This window comes from Bufo bufo, chromosome 1, assembly GCF_905171765.1.
Source record: "Bufo bufo chromosome 1, aBufBuf1.1, whole genome shotgun sequence".
NCBI classification, from domain to species: Eukaryota; Metazoa; Chordata; class Amphibia; order Anura; family Bufonidae; genus Bufo; species Bufo bufo.
The window spans coordinates 27,979,933-27,996,232 of record NC_053389.1 but is presented as its reverse complement, the minus strand read 5'-3'; positions in this window follow the sequence as shown (position 1 = coordinate 27,996,232).

Below are 16,300 nucleotides of genomic sequence, written 5' to 3'. Positions count from 1 at the left end.
GCGATATTCCCGTATTCAACCCCCAGAATCTCCCCCCACTCTAGGTGTTAGCGGGGAAACTTGTGTGGAACCTTATGCACCCACTGCTAGATAAGTGTTACCACCTGTACATAGATAACTTTTATACTAGTATCCCCTTGTTCCAGTCCCACGCTGCAAGATCCACGTCCGCTTGTGGGACCGTGCGGAAAAATCAGCGCAACCTCCCTACCAACCCCTCCCCAGGGGTGAGACCCGTGCCCTTACCAGTGGAAACCTGCTGCTTTTCAGATATAAGGACAAGAGGGATGTCATTGTACTGTCCACAATTCACGGTAACGGCATCACCCCTGTCCCTGTGCGAGGTACCGCGGCAATGGTCCTCAAGCCTGATTGTATCGTTGACTACAATCGGTATATGGGAGGAGTTGATCAAGTCCTCAAGCCATATAATGCCATGCGCAAAACCCGGGCATGGTACAAAAACGTTGCGGTTTACTTGGTGCAGGTTGCCTTGTACAACTCTTTTGTACTGTCCCAGAGTGCTGGCAACACAGGGAAATTCCTTCAGTTCTATGAGGCAGTCCTCAAGGCCCTAATCTTTTCTGACCGGGAAAGAGCAGACGGGAGTACCTCGGGAACTGTAGGGGCCCAAATTGTCCCTGGCCAACACTTTCCATGTGTGGTCCCCCCCCATACTGGAAAGAAGGAAGAAGAGCGGACCCAAAAAAGGTGCAGAGTGTGTCTCAGGAGGGGGATACTAAAGGACACCACCACTCAGTGTGACACGTGCCCCGATCATCCGGGCCTCTGCATTATTGGTTGCTTCAGGGAGTACCACACTTCCATGGAGTACTAAATTTATAATCCCCTTCCCCAATTTAGCCACTGACTATCAAAAAAAAAACAATGGTTCTCAGACTCGAGACACCCCCAAAATTTTTTTTTTACAAAAATGATATTAGGTAAAACTAAAATAGATAAAAAAGTAGACATATTAGGTATAACTGCGTCCGTAAGAATCTCCTCTATAAAAATACCCCATGATCTAACCCCCCAGATGAACATGGTAAAAAAAAAAAAACGGTGCAAAACAATATTTTTTTTTGTAACCTTACATAACAAAAAGTGTAATAGCAAGCGATCAAAAAGTCAAAATTGTGACAATAAAACCGTCCCCTCATCCCGCAAAAAATGAGATACTTTCCGTAAGAATCTCCTCTTTATAAATACCCCATGACCTAACCCCCAGATTACCACTGTCCAAAAAAAACAACTATGCCAAACAGCTATTTTTGGCACATTTTCCATTTTAATAAATTTTTTACGGTAACAAAGCAAGTGTTAACAGCCAAACAAAACTTCATATTTATTACCCTGATTCTGCAGTTTACAGAAATGCCCCTTATGTGGTCATAAACTGCTGTATGACCAAATGGCAGAGCGCAAAAGGAAAGGAACGACATATGGTTTCTCGAAGGCAGATTTTGATGGCTTTTTTTTTTACACAATGTCCCATTTGAAGAACCCCTGATGCACCCCTAGAGTAGAAACTCCATAAAAGTTACCCCAACTAAGAAACTACACCCTTCAAGGTATGCAAAACTGATTTTACAAACTTTATTAACCCTTTAGGTGTTCCTCAACAGTTTATGGTAAATGGAGATGAAATTTTAGAATTTCTATTTTTGGTAACCTGAACTCACAAAAATGTGATGTAGAGCAACTAAAAATAGTCCCAACTCCCAACAAAACCGCCACCTTATCCTGTAGTTTCCAAAATGGGGTCACTTTTAGGGAGTTTCTACTGTAGGGGTGCATCAGGGGGGCTTCAAACGAACCATTCCATCAAAATCTGTCTTTCAAAAACTAGAGTAAAATAGAGTTTAGTTTGGCTGTTAACCCTTGCTTTGTTAGTGGAAAAAATGAATTAAAATTGAAAAATTGGCAAAAAATTGAAATTCTGAAATTTCATCTCTATTTGCTAATAACTCTTGTGGAGCACCTAAAGGGTTACCATAGTTTATAAGATCAGTGTTGAATACCTTGAGGGGTGTAGTTTCCAAAATGGGGTCACTTTTAGGGAGTTTCTATTGTAGGGGTGCATCAGGGGGCTTCAATTGGGACATGGTGTAAATAAACCAGTCCATCAAAATCTGCCTTTCAAAAACCACATGGCGTTCCTTTCCCTCTACGCCCTGCCGTGTGGCCATACAGTAGTGTACGACCACATATGGGAGGTTTATGTAAACTGTAGAGTCAGGGCAATAAATATAAAGTTTTGTTTGGCTGTTAACCCTTGCTTTGTTAGTGGAAAAATGGATTAAAATAGAAAATTTGGCAAAAAATTTAAATTCTGAAATTTCATCTTCATTTGACAATAACTCTTGTGGAGCACTTAAAGGGTTAATGATGTTTGATGAGTGGTTTCTATTATGTAAGCCTCAAAAAGTTACTCCATACCTGAACTGGTCCCTAAAAATTGGGTTTTTGAAAATCACTGAAAATTTTCAAGACTTGCTTCTAAACTTCTAAGCCTTGTAATGTCCCCAAAAACTAAAATGGCATTCCCAAAATGATCCAAACATGAAGTAGACATATGGGGACTGTAAAGTAATAACTATTTTTGCAGGTATTACTATGTATCATAGAAGTACAGAAATTGAAACTTGGAAATTTGCTAATTTTTCCAAAATTTTTGTAAATTTGGTATTTTATTTTTAAATAAAAGTGTTTTTTTTTTTTTTTTACTTAATTTTAGCAGTGTCATAAAGTACATTATGTGTGGAAAAAAAACAATCTCAGAATGGCCTGGATAAGTAAAAGCATTTTAAAGTGATCACCACATAAAGTGACAATCGTCATATTTGCAAAAAATGGCCTGGTCCTTAAGGTGAAATATGGGCGTGTCCTTAAGGGGTTAAATTAGGGTACATCCCAAAACATTGGGAAATATAAAAAATAAAACAATGATAAAGTGCGCTGGAGTATAACAATGGATGGGTGAGGCCGGTATGCATGTCTTTTCTTCACAAGGTACAGACAAGTACTGTGGGATCCATGCCTGGTTCATTTTAATGAACGTGAGCTTGTCCACATTGGCTGTGGACAGACGGCTGCGCTTGTCTGTGATAACGACCCCTGCCGTGCTAAACACACTTTCAGACAATACACTGGCTGCAGGGCAGGCCAGCACCTCCAAGGCATAAAGGGCAAGCTCAGGCCATGAGCCCAATTTGGAGACCCAGAAGTTAAAGGGGGCAGACCCATCAGTCAGTATGTGTAGGCGTGTGCACACATACTGCTCCAACATGTTGCTGAAATTGCCCCCCCCCCGCTAAGATGTTCCATATCAGCTGGTGGTGCTGGTTGCTGTGGCGTGCTGACAAAGCTTTTTCACATTTTGGCCATGCTAACCCTGCCTTCTGAGGTGATGGCGGTGCCTCAGCTGCGTTGGCGACCTCTTCCTCCTCCTCTGCCTTCGCCTTGTGCTTCCACTGTGCCCCCACTGTCAGATGGGAATGCCATCAGCAGCACGTTTACCAGCATGCGCTTGTACTGGCGCATCTTCCGATCAGGCTTCAGTAACGGAATTAAGGGCGGTACGTTGTTCTTGTAACAGGGATCCAGCAGCGTGGCCACCCAGTAATCAGCACAAGTTAGAATGTGGCAAACTCAGCGGTCGTTGCGGAGACACTGCAGCATGTAAACGCTAGTGTTGAGCGCGAATATTCGAATTGCAAATTTTTTTCTCGAATATCGCAATTTCGAGATTTCGCAAATATTTTGAATATCGTTCGATATATTCGCGAAATCGAATATTCGTTTTCTTTCTTTTTTTTAAATTTTTTTTTTTAATTGTTATATTTTTTTCTTTCCCACTTCCCTAAAGTTGTTCTTACCTGTCCTTTGGATTCCTGGCTTCCTGGCTGCTACAGTCAGTGCCCGTTGCCGCTTCTGCCGACTTCCGTGCTCATGGAGCGTCCCCATCACCATGGGAACGTCTCCATATACTAGAATGTACTGTCGGATTTGAGAATTACGTTGAAATCGCAATTCGATTAATTCAAGTTATAATAATCGCATGGCGATTTCAACTTAACACTGCTATATTCCATATATTAGCTAAATTACAATCTATATGGGTATTTTACGAAATTTCGTAATATTGCTCTAGCTTCGTCTTTTAGAATATTCGTAATATTGCTCTAACTTCGTCTTTTAGAATATTCGTAATATTGCTCTAACTTCGTCTTTTAGAATATTCGTAATATTGCTCTAACTTCGTCTTTTAGAATATTCGTAATATTGCTCTAACTTCGTCTTTTAGAATATTCGTAATATTGCTCTAACTTCGTCTTTTAGAATATTCGTAATATTGCTCTAACTTCGTCTTTTAGAATATTCGTAATATTCTAAAAGACGAAGTTAGAGCAATATTAAGAATATACGTAAAAAGTTGAAATCGCAATGCGATTAATATAACTCGAAGTAATCGCATGGCGATTTCAACTTAACACTGCTATATTCCATATTAGCTAAATTACAATCTATATGGGTATTTTACGAAATTTCGTAATATTGCTCTAACTTCGTCTTTTAGAATATTCGTAATATTGCTCTAACTTCGTCTTTTAGAATATTCGTAATATTGCTCTAACTTCGTCTTTTAGAATATTCGTAATATTGCTCTAACTTCGTCTTTTAGAATATTCGTAATATTGCTCTAACTTCGTCTTTTAGAATATTACGAATATTCTAAAAGACGAAGTTAGAGCAATATTAAGAATATACGCAAAAAGTTGAAATCGCAATGCGATTAATATAACTCGAGGTAATCGCATGGCGATTTCAACTTAGCACTGCTATATTCCATATTAGGCTAGAATTAACGAATATGGAATATAGCAGTGTCAAGTTGAAATCGCAATTCGATTATTATAACTTGAATTAATCGGATTGCGATTTCAACTTGACACTGCTATATTCCATATTCGTTAATTCTAGCCTAATATGGAATATAGCAGTGCTAAGTTGAAATCGCCATGCGATTACTTTGAGTTATATTAATCGCATTGCGATTTCAACTTTTTACGTATATTCTTAATATTGCTCTAACTTCGTCTTTTAGAATATTCGTAATATTCTAAAAGACGAAGTTAGAGCAATATTACGAAATTTCGTAAAATACCCATATAGATTGTAATTTAGCTAATATGGAATATAGCAGTGCTAAGTTGAAATCGCCATGCGACTACTTCGAGTTATAATAATCGCATCGCGATTTCAACTTTTTACGTATATTCTTAATATTGCTCTAACTTCGTCTTTTAGAATATTACGAATATTCTAAAAGACGAAGTTAGAGCAATATTAGGAATATTCTAAAAGACGAAGTTAGAGCAATATTACGAAATTTCGTAAAATACACATAGAATGTAATTTAGCTAATATACTGCTATAGTGATTTTTTTAATACTGTACATATTTTACAAAACTTAAGTTCAGAAGAGGCAAAAAAAATTAGAGAAAAAAAAAAAGGATTATAGCACTATATTAGCTAAATTACAATCTATATGTGTATTTTACGAAATTTCGTAATATTGCTCTAACTTCGTTTTTTAGAATATTCGTAATATTCTAAAAGACGAAGTTAGAGCAATATTACGAAATTTCGTAAAATACACATATTAGCCTAGCCATAGTCAATTAGCATAGGAACGTTGCCTTATACTATCAAAATAAATAATTGCAATACGCGATTAATTAAATCGCATATTATTCACGATAATTGGAATAATTACGAATATTCAATTTCGACGAATATAACACGAATATTCATTTGAATATTCGCGAAATATCGCGAAATCGAATATGGCACCTCCCGCTCATCACTAGTAAACGCTCATGAGTTCCAGGCTGCCCTGAGGCAATGACAAGCTATCCTCTGTGGGAGTTGTATTGTCTGTGTCCTCTGTATCCCCCCAGCCACGCATCAGTGATGCCCATCAGCTGGTTTAGGTACCAAACTGCTGTGAACACAGTTACTCCTCCTCTATCTCCTCCTCCTCATCCTCCAACTCGTCATCCTCCAGAACTGTGATCTATCTGGACAATTGTGTACCTGGCATATGTGGGTGCAGGAACCTACCCTCAGAGCCACTTGTGAATGACTGGCCTGAAACCCTTGTAAATGATCCCTCTTCCTCCTCCTCCTGTTCCACATCCTCTTCCATCATCGCCTGAAACGTTTTTTCAAGGAGACATAGAAGTGGGATAGTAACGCTGAGAACGGTGTCATCGGCACTGGCCGTGTTGGTGGAGTACTCTAAACAGCGCAACAAGGTACACAGGTCTCGCATGGAGGTCCACTCATTGGTGGTGAAGTGGTGCTGTTCCGCAGAGCGACTCACCCGTGTGTGCTGCAGCTGAAACTCCACTATCGCCTGCTGCTGCTCGCACAGTCTGGCCAGCATCTGCAAGGTGGAGTTCCACCTTGTGGGCAAGTCGCATATTAGGCGGTGAGCGGGAAGGCTGATGTTATGCTGCAGCACAGACATGCGAGCAGCAGCAGGGTGAGAACGTCGAAAGCGCGCATAGACCGCCCGCCAAACTGCTATCCGCCTCAGGGCCGGCCGCCACTGCATTTACCCAGTGTGCTGTTAGGGAGATATAACGTCCCTGACCGTGCTTAGTGGTCCACGTATCCATAGTTAGGTGGACCTTGCCACAGATGGCGGTGCACAGTGCATACCTAATCTTGTCCCCCACTTGGTTGTGCAGGGAAGGGATGGCTCGCCTGGAAAAGTAGTGGTGGCTGGGCACAACGTACTGTGGGACAGCCACCGCCATCAGATTCTTAAAACTGTCCTTGTCCACTAGACTGACTGACAGCATTTCAAAGGTCAGGAATTTGGAAATGCTGGCATTCAGGGCCAGGGATCGCAGGTGAGTAGGGGGGTACTTCCTCTTTCACTCCAGTGTTTGGGAGATAGACAGCTGAATGCTTCCATGGGACATTTTGGAGATGTTTGGTGACCCAGGTGGTGGCATTGCTGCCACATCCTCTGTTTGCGGGGTTGCAGGTGCCACTGTCACTCCAGAGGGTTGTGAAGAGGCCGAGACTGCAGCAGAAGAGGAAGCAGGAGGAGCCAGAAACCTTTACTGGTTTTTGAGGTGTCTACTCCACTACAGCTCGTGCTTTGTACTTAGATGCCTGGTCATGCAGGTTGTGCTCAGGTTTAGAACGTTTATACCTCACTTCAGGCTCTGATAGCACAGCATGCAAACCACTCATGTCTTGTCATCAGCACATTGTCTGAAGGACTTCCACGCCAGGGAAATCCTTGGAGCTGGCTTTGGTGTGATCTGTCCCTTGGTGCGGTGGGCAGTAGCAGGCGTATTGTCTGCGTACTACTGCTCCCTCTTCCTCCGAACTACACATGTCACTCGCATGACCTTGATTCCATGTCTGATCGAGGACCTCATTGTCCTCCACATCATCTTCCACCCAGTCTTCACCCCTGCCCTTGTTGTCGGTCTGCAGACTGCAGAAAGCCGCAGCAGTTGGCACCTGTGTTTCGTGATCATTAGACACGTTCTGCGGTGGTCATCCCATGTACTCATCCTGAAACATAAGTGGTTGGGCATCAGTGCACTCAATCTCTTTCACATCTGGGGCAAGGCTATCAGGATGTCCCACGGTAACCCTGCCAGGAGAGTCATCAAAAAGCAGAAGAGACTGCTGCATGACTTGGGGCTCAGACTGCTTGGCTGATTTGCAAGGGGGTGAGGTGAAAGACTGATGGCCATGGGCTGCAGGTGCCAACTCTGATCTTTTAGCATGGGACTGCATGGGAGACAATGTGAAGGAAGTGGAGGCACTGTCAGCCACCCAATCTACTATCGCCTGTACTTGTTCAGGCCTCACCATTCGTAGAGCTACATTCAGCCCTACCAAATAACGCTGAAGGTTCTGTCGCCTACTCGCACCTGAGGAAGGTGTTTCACTTGGGCGTGTAGCTGGCACAGATCGACCACGTCCTTTCCCTGCAACAGGAGCTCCACCAACACCAGCAGCACCACAACCAGGGCCACGTCCCTTGTTTGATGCTCTCCTAATTTTTTGCGCTCACCCACCAAAGTAACAGACGTTTTTAATGCAGAGCAGAGTTTTTTTGACGGTTAAAATGGGTTAATGTCACCCAACAATGGAACAGACAAATTTTAGAAATTTAGGTCCCTGTCACCTAGGCAAAGGAAGGGTTTTTGGATGGGAAAAATGGGTTAATGTTGCCCAACAATGGAACAGACAAGTTTTTTTTTAACTTATTGCCTGGTCTGCTATGCAGTTCAGGTAGCAAAGATACTTTATTGCCCAAAAAATGTTTTTTTCTCACACACAATTAAACTGTATTGGATTTAACTGTATTTCTTTAACTAGCAGAAATTCAGCACAGGGCAATAAGGTACTTTATTGCTTCCCAAAAAAAAGGTTTTTTTAAACCTAAATGAAACAGATGGATTTAATTGAAAATATATTGCAAATGAAGCACAGGGGTTTTTTACATAAAAAATGGTGGATATGTCACCCCAACAATGGAACAGATGAATTTGCAGAATTTTTGTGCCTGCCTGTCACATGTGCAGGCCTCAGAGTTACTTTACACCCAAAAATTGGAATTTGAATCCCAAAAGTGTAACAGCAGTATTTAATGGTTTTATTTGACTCACAGGAACGCAGCGTAGGCCGCAAATGTACTTTATAGCAACAAAAAATTGAATTTTTCAGCAAATAATGTAACTGCAGTATTTGGCGGTTTTATTGGACTGTCAGAATTGCAGCACAGGGCAAAATGGTACTTTATTGCCCCAATAAAGTTATTTTTTTAACCCTAAATGAAACAGATGGATTTAACTGAGATTATATTTCACTCTGAAAAATAGAGCACAGGGGTTTTTACATAAAAAATTGTGGGTATGTCACCCCTACAATGGAACAGATGGATTTTCTGAATTTATGTGCCTGCCTGTCACATGTGCAGTGCAGGCCTCAGAGGTACTTTACAACAAAAAATGTAAATATGTCACCCCACAATGGATCAGATGGATTTAACAGATTATATTTCACTCTCAGAAATTCAGCACAGGGGTACTTTACAGAAAATAATGGGAATATGTCACCCCCCTGGGTCCCTGAACTCACAGACGGTATTATTTTCCCTTTTCCCTTTTATATGCAATGCAGGTGCACTTTAAAAATGGTTATATGTTGGCCACTGAACTACAAAAACAGGATTAAATGATTGTCCTTGGCACATATACACTGCTGTTGCACAAAATGGCAGCTGACCCCCACCTAAATAACAGACAGATTCAAACTTTTTTATTCAGTCTCATAGGGCTCAGAGCAGGGTACAAAAATTTTGCATTGCACTCCCAAAACAAAAAACAATGTAGATCGCAGACTACACCAAGTGCAGATATCTGTCACGGAAGGTGTACAGAAAACTAGAAGACACAAAATGAAGATCCGACTGACTGGATCCAAAACTAAGGAATCAAAGGGAGAGCCCTGCAACAGACCTGGCTCTCTCCCTAACTGCTCAGCCTATGCAAAAATCTCAATGGTAGATGATCGCATATCCTCGTTCCTCGACTGTATAACACCTGAACACCCTATAATAGTGAGGGGACACGACCACCGGCTCCCTACACTTGATACGGAGGGAGTCAGGGTCACCTGGGATCCAGCAAACAGGAAAACACAAATGAATGAACAAAACTTATCTGTAGAAGACTCAGTAGTAGCACCCAGCATGCACACACTCCAGGAAGTTGTATAAACCGCAAAGTGATGCAGTATGGGAAGGGATTTAAAGGGATGCAATCAGTGCAACTACATGACAGCTGAGAGAGGCTAACGAGATGAGAAAACGAAAGCAAAACAAAAGGAACCTCAAGGAGGAGGTTCTGAAGAATGTCTGTCAGAGCTTCTCAGATGTCTGGTGGTGACAGTACCCCTCCTTCTACGAGTGGACTCCGGACACTCAGAGCCCACCTTCTCAGGATGGGACCTATGGAAAGCCCTGATGAGACGAGTGGCCTTAATGTCCGTCACTGGGACCCACATCCTCTCCTCAGGACCATAACCCTCCCAATGAACGAGGTACTGGAGAGAACTGCGGACAACACAAGAATCCACAATCCTAGAGAATTCAAGATTACCATCAACCACAATCGGAGGAGGAGGCAAAGACGAGGGTACAATGGGTTGGACATAAGGTTTTAATAAGGACTTATGAAAAACATTATGGATCTTCCAAGTCTGAGGAAGATCAAGACGGTAGGCAACAGGATTGATGACGGACAAGATTTTGCAAGGCCCAATAAACTTAGGACCCAACTTCCAGGAGGGAACCTTCAATTTGATATTCTTAGTAGATAACCACACCAGATCACCAACTTTCAGGTCCGGGCCAGGCACACGTCTCTTATCCGCCACACGCTTATATCTCTCACTCATGCTCTTTAGATTATCCTGAATCTTTTGCCAAATAGATGACAAAGACGAGGAGAATCTGTCCTCATCAGGTAAACCAGAAGACCCCTCTCCAGAGAATGTCCCAAACTGCGGATGAAACCCATATGCACCAAAAAATGGTGACTTATCAGAGGACTCCTGACGACGGTTATTTAAAGCAAACTCAGCAAGGGACAAAAAAAGAACACCAGTCCTCCTGATTCTCTGCCACAAAACAGTGCAGATATGTCTCCAGATTCTGATTGAAACGCTCTGTCTGGCCATTCGACTGCGGGTGGAAAGCAGAAGAGAATGACAACCGAACCCCCAAGCGAGAACAGAAAGCCTTCCAGAATTTGGAAACAAACTGCGTGCCCCTATCAGAGACTATGTCTGAAGGAATCCCATGCAATTTGACAATGTGATCAATAAATGCCTGCGCCAGCGTCTTAGCATTGGGCAAGCCAGGAAAAGGAATGAAATGCACCATTTTGCTAAAACGGTCCACCACCACCAGAATCACAGTCTTCCCCGAGGAACGAGGCAGGTCCGTAATGAAATCCATGGACAGATGTGTCCAAGGACGGGAAGGAATGGGTAACGGAAGGAGAGGACCTGATGGCCATGAATGAGGGACTTTTGCACGAGCGCAGGTCTCACAGGCTGCAACAAAACCCTCAACCGACTTACGAAGCGCAGGCCACCAAAATCTCTGAGCGATGAGATCCACTGTGGCTTTTGCCCCGGGTGCCCAGCAAGGACAGTATCGTGGTGCTCCTTAAAAATCTTGTGTCTTAAAGCGAGAGGCACAAAGAACCTCCCAGGAGGACAAAGATCAGGAGCCTCAGACTGGGCTACCTGAACCTCTGCCTCCAATTCAGGATAAAGAGCAGAGACCACCACACCTTCAGCCAAAATGGGACCCGGGTCTTCAAAATTCCCACCTCCCGGAAAACAACGTGACAGGGCATCCGCCTTCACATTCTTAACCCCAGGGCGGAACGGGACAACAAAAATAAACCTTGAAAAGAACAAAGACCATCTGGCCTGTCTTGGGTTCAGACGCTTGGCTGACTCCAAGTAGGCCAGATTCTTATGGTCAGTAAATACGGTAATAGAGTGTCTGGCTCCCTCTAGCCAATGGCGCCATTCCTCAAAAGCTAACTTGATGGCCAACAACTCCCTATCTCCCACATCGTAATTTCTCTCTGCGGAGGAGAGTTTCTTCGAGAAAAAGGCACACGGTCGCCATTTGGCAGGAGAGGGACCCTGAGACAAGAGCGTACCCACACCCACCTCAGAACCGTCCACCTCAACTATGAAGGGCAGAGAGATATCAGGTTGTACCAAGATGGGAGCAGAAGCAAAACTCTCCTTGATATTAGAAAAGGCCCTACGCGCCTCTACCGACCAGGAGGAAAAATCGACCCCCTTTCTAGTCATATCAGTAAGTGGTTTAACAACAGAGGAATAATTCAAAATAAACTTCCTATAATAATTGGCAAAACCCAAAAAACGCATCAGCGCCTTCTGATTGTCAGGAAGCTCCCACTCAAGCACAGCGCGGACCTTTTCGGGGTCCATGCGAAAACCAGAAGAGGAGAGAAGAAACCCCAGAAATTGAATTTCTGGAACCGCAAACACACATTTTTCCAGTTTAGCGTACAATTTATTCTCCCACAGGATGAGCAAGACCTGACGTAAGTGTTCCTTATGAGTTTTGAAATCAGGAGAAAAAATCTAAATGTCATCTAGATACACTAATACAAATTTCCCCATTAAATGATAAAAAATGCTGTTCACAAAATGCTGAAAGACGGCTGGAGCATTTATCAAACCAAAAGGCATAACCAAATTCTCAAAATGGCCCTCAGGGGTATTGAAGGCCGTCTTCCATTCGTCTCCTTCTCTGACCCTGACCAGGTTGTATGCCCCTCTTAGATCCAACTTGGAAAAAACTTTAGCCCCAACAATCTGGTTAAACAGGTCCGGGATCAGAGGAAGCGGATAAGGGTCACGAATTGTGATACTGTTCAGCTCCCTGAAATCCAGACATGGTCTTAAAGAACCATCTTTTTTCTTAACAAAGAAAAAAACAGCGGCAACAGGTGACTTCGAGGGTCGTATGTGTCCCTTCCTCAGACTCTCAGAGATATAAGCACGCATAGCGACCCTTTCAGGTTGGGAGAGATTGTATAAACGAGATTTAGGCAGCTTGGCGCCTGGGATGAGATTAATAGGGCAATCGTACTCCCTGTGAAGGGGCAAGTCCTGAACACCACTCTCAGAAAACACATCCGAAAATTCCGAGAGAAAAGATGGTACAGTCTTAGTAGAAACCTCAGAAACAGATGTCGTGAGGCAATTCTCTCTGCAAAAGTCACTCCAACCATTTATTTGCCCTCAATGGTGGGGTTATGTTTTGTGAGCCAGGGTAGCCCCAACACTAGAGGAGTAGGCAACCCACTTAGGACGAAACATGACGCATCCTCAACATGAGTATCACTCACAATCAAACGGATATTGTGAACTATGCCCTTTAACGATTTCTGAGAAAGTGGAACGGAATCAATAGCAAAAACAGGTATATCCTTTCCTAAAGTGCATACCTGGAAACCATGAGTTATAGCAAATTGATTATCAATGAGATTGACAGCTGCTCCACTATCTACAAAAATCTCACAAAAAATGTTCTTGCTCTCTAGCTCCACCCTGGCAGGTAGGACAAAACGGGAACTACAAGCAAACGGAAAACCTTCAATTTCCGCATCAACCTTGCCAATAGTAACAGATGGAACGTTTTTAGAGGATTTTTTTCTTTTTGTTTCTTTATTACTCTCAAAAAACTGCCTGAATCTCCTAGAGGGATAAACATTTGCCAAATGATTTATACCTCCACAACAGAAACAAACCTTCCTATGAGAGCTGAATCCTCTATTGTCAGAGGCAAGCAAACCCAGCTGCATGGGCCCCTGCTCAGAAGGGATTGAGAGCGACTGAGACCCCTGTGAACTGAATGAGACCGCCACACTGTCCTTGGACTGAGTATGACAGGAAGGAGTGATCTCTCCTCTCTCTCTAAGACGCCTGTCAATACGAACGGCCCGAGACATGGCAGAGTCCATGTCTCTCATGAAAGGCAAATGCATCTTTCAATCCCTCTGAAAGACCACGGCAAAATTGACTTCGGAGTGCAGCATCATTCCAACCAGTATCAGCTGCCCATCTCCGAAATTCTGAACAGTATATCTCTGCGGACTGTTTACCCTGGCATAAAAGACGTAGTCTAGACTCAGCCAGAGCAATACGATCCGGATCATCATATATCTGATCCAGGGCTAAAAAAAATTCATCCACTGAACAGAGGGGCCGTGCCCCCACCGGCAGCGAAAAGGTCCAGGACTGAGCGTTATCCCTGAGCAGCGAGGTGATAATCCCCACCCTCTGTTCCTCATCACCAGAGGAATGGGGAAGTAGGCGAAAATGGAGTTTGCAAGCCTCTCCAAAATGAACAAAATTCTCACTACCCCCGGAGAACGTATCCGGGAGCGAGATCTTAGGCTCAGAACAAACTCCATGAACGCAAGCTGAACCAGTCGCCTGAAACTGAGAAACAGTTTTAGGGAGATCTGCTACCTCCAATGAAAGACCCTGCATGTGTTCAGTCAAAAGTGAAACCGGATCCATGCTTGAGACGGTTTAGGCGGTTTATAATGTCACGGAAGGTGTACAGAAAACTAGAAGACACAAAATGAAGATCCGACTGACTGGATCCAAAACTAAGGAACAAAAGGGAGAGCCCTGCAACAGACCTGACTCTCTCCCTAACTGCTCAGCCTATGCAAAAATCTCAATGGTAGATGATCGCATATCCTCGTTCCTCGACTGTAACACCTGAACACCCTATAATAGTGAGGGGACACGACCACCGGCTCCCTACACTTGATACGGAGGGAGTCATGGTCACCTGTGATCCAGCAAACAGGAAAACACAAATGAATGAACAAAACTTATCTGTAGAAGACTCAGTAGTAGCATCCAGCATGCACACACTCCAGGAAGTTGTATAAACCGCAAAGTGATGCAGTATGGGAAGGGATTTAAAGGGATGCAATCAGTGCAACTACATGACAGCTGAGAGAGGCTAACGAGATGAGAAAACGAAAGCAAAACAAAAGGAACCTCAAGGAAGAGGTTCTGAAGAACGTCTGTCAGAGCTTCTCAGATGTCTGGTGGTGACAATATCAGAGTCTTTCCTAATCTCTTCCTCACAGCAGCAGTATCCTATCCCTACAACTAGTAAGAGCAGAGTGACGTGCTGCGCTACATGACTCCAGCTTATATAGAGGCTGGGTCACATGCTGCACTTGGCCAATCACAGCCATGCTATTAGCAGGCATGGCTGTGATGGCTTCTAAAGGCACACAAGTTAAACGCTTGTTGATTGGCTGCTCTGCAGCCTTTCAACAAGCGCCATTAAATTGCCGAACACTGAACTCAAACCCAAACTTTTACGAAAATGTTCGGGTTTGGATCCGGGTATTAAAAAAACCTAACGTTCAGTGCGAACCCGAACTTTACAGTTCGGGTTCGCTCAACCGTAGTGGTGGCAAAGGGTACTTTTCATCAAACAGGTGTCCCACGGAAGATAGAAACACTTGTGACAGCATTTCAAATCACACATTTGTAAAAGTGCAAAATTACGAGCAGACCCCAATTTTTAGCTTTCTCTTTTGCAAAAGGGTTAAAGGAGAAAATATAGACCAGTATGTGTCCCCCATTTTCTACCCATTTAGCAAACACCATATACTTGTAGCCTTTTGTGTTGGACCACAGCAGGGCTTCTAGAGGCAAAGGGCGGAAAAATATGGTTTTTGCAGGCCTGAATAAACAGACCTGGATTTTAGCTGCCATGTCACATTAAATAAAATAAAATATACAAGTATCCATACTGTGAAGAGATTAATAGCTTCTAAAAAAATATGTGGATATGTGCTTAAATCATAATAAGTACATATTAAAAAAATATGTCCAAAACCAATTGTGTAATTAACCACTTTCCGTCCGCCCATAGACTAAAAACATCCGGGAGGTGGCGCTATATTTCTGAATGGACGTTCCTGAACGTCCATTCAGAAACTGCAGAAACGCTAATTGTGCAGCTGCTGATCAGGTTGCCCGCTGTCAGTGACAGCAGGGCAACCCTTAGAGAAGGCAGGGACAGTGCCCAGGTGTACCTGACTTCTAGATCGCTATTATTGTGCTAAAGTGAAATAAATAAAAAAAAGTATACATATTAGGTATTCCACGTCCGTAACAACCAGCTCTATAAAAATATCACATGACCAAACCGTAAAACACCGTAAAAAAATAAAAAAAACTGTGTCAAAACAATCAATTTTTGTCACCTTACATCACAAAAAGTGCAACACCAAGTGATCAAGAAGCCGTATGTCCCACAAAATGGTACCAATAAAACCGTCACCTCATCCCGCCAAAAATAAGCCCCTACATAAGAAAATCTCTCAAAAAAAAAAAAAAACTATAGCTCTCAGAACATGGACACATTAAAACATAATTTTTTAGTTTCAAAAATGCTATTATTGTGTAAAACTTAAATAAATAAGAAAAGGTATACATATTAGGTATCTCCACATCCGTAACGATCTGCTCTATAAAATTGCCACTTGACCGAACCCCTCAGGAACGCCCTTTGGAACGCATCGCTGTGTCGACTTCTGCCCGGGCACCATCTTGCGCATGCGCGTCTGTCTTTCCAGCACGCAGGCGCCATCATAC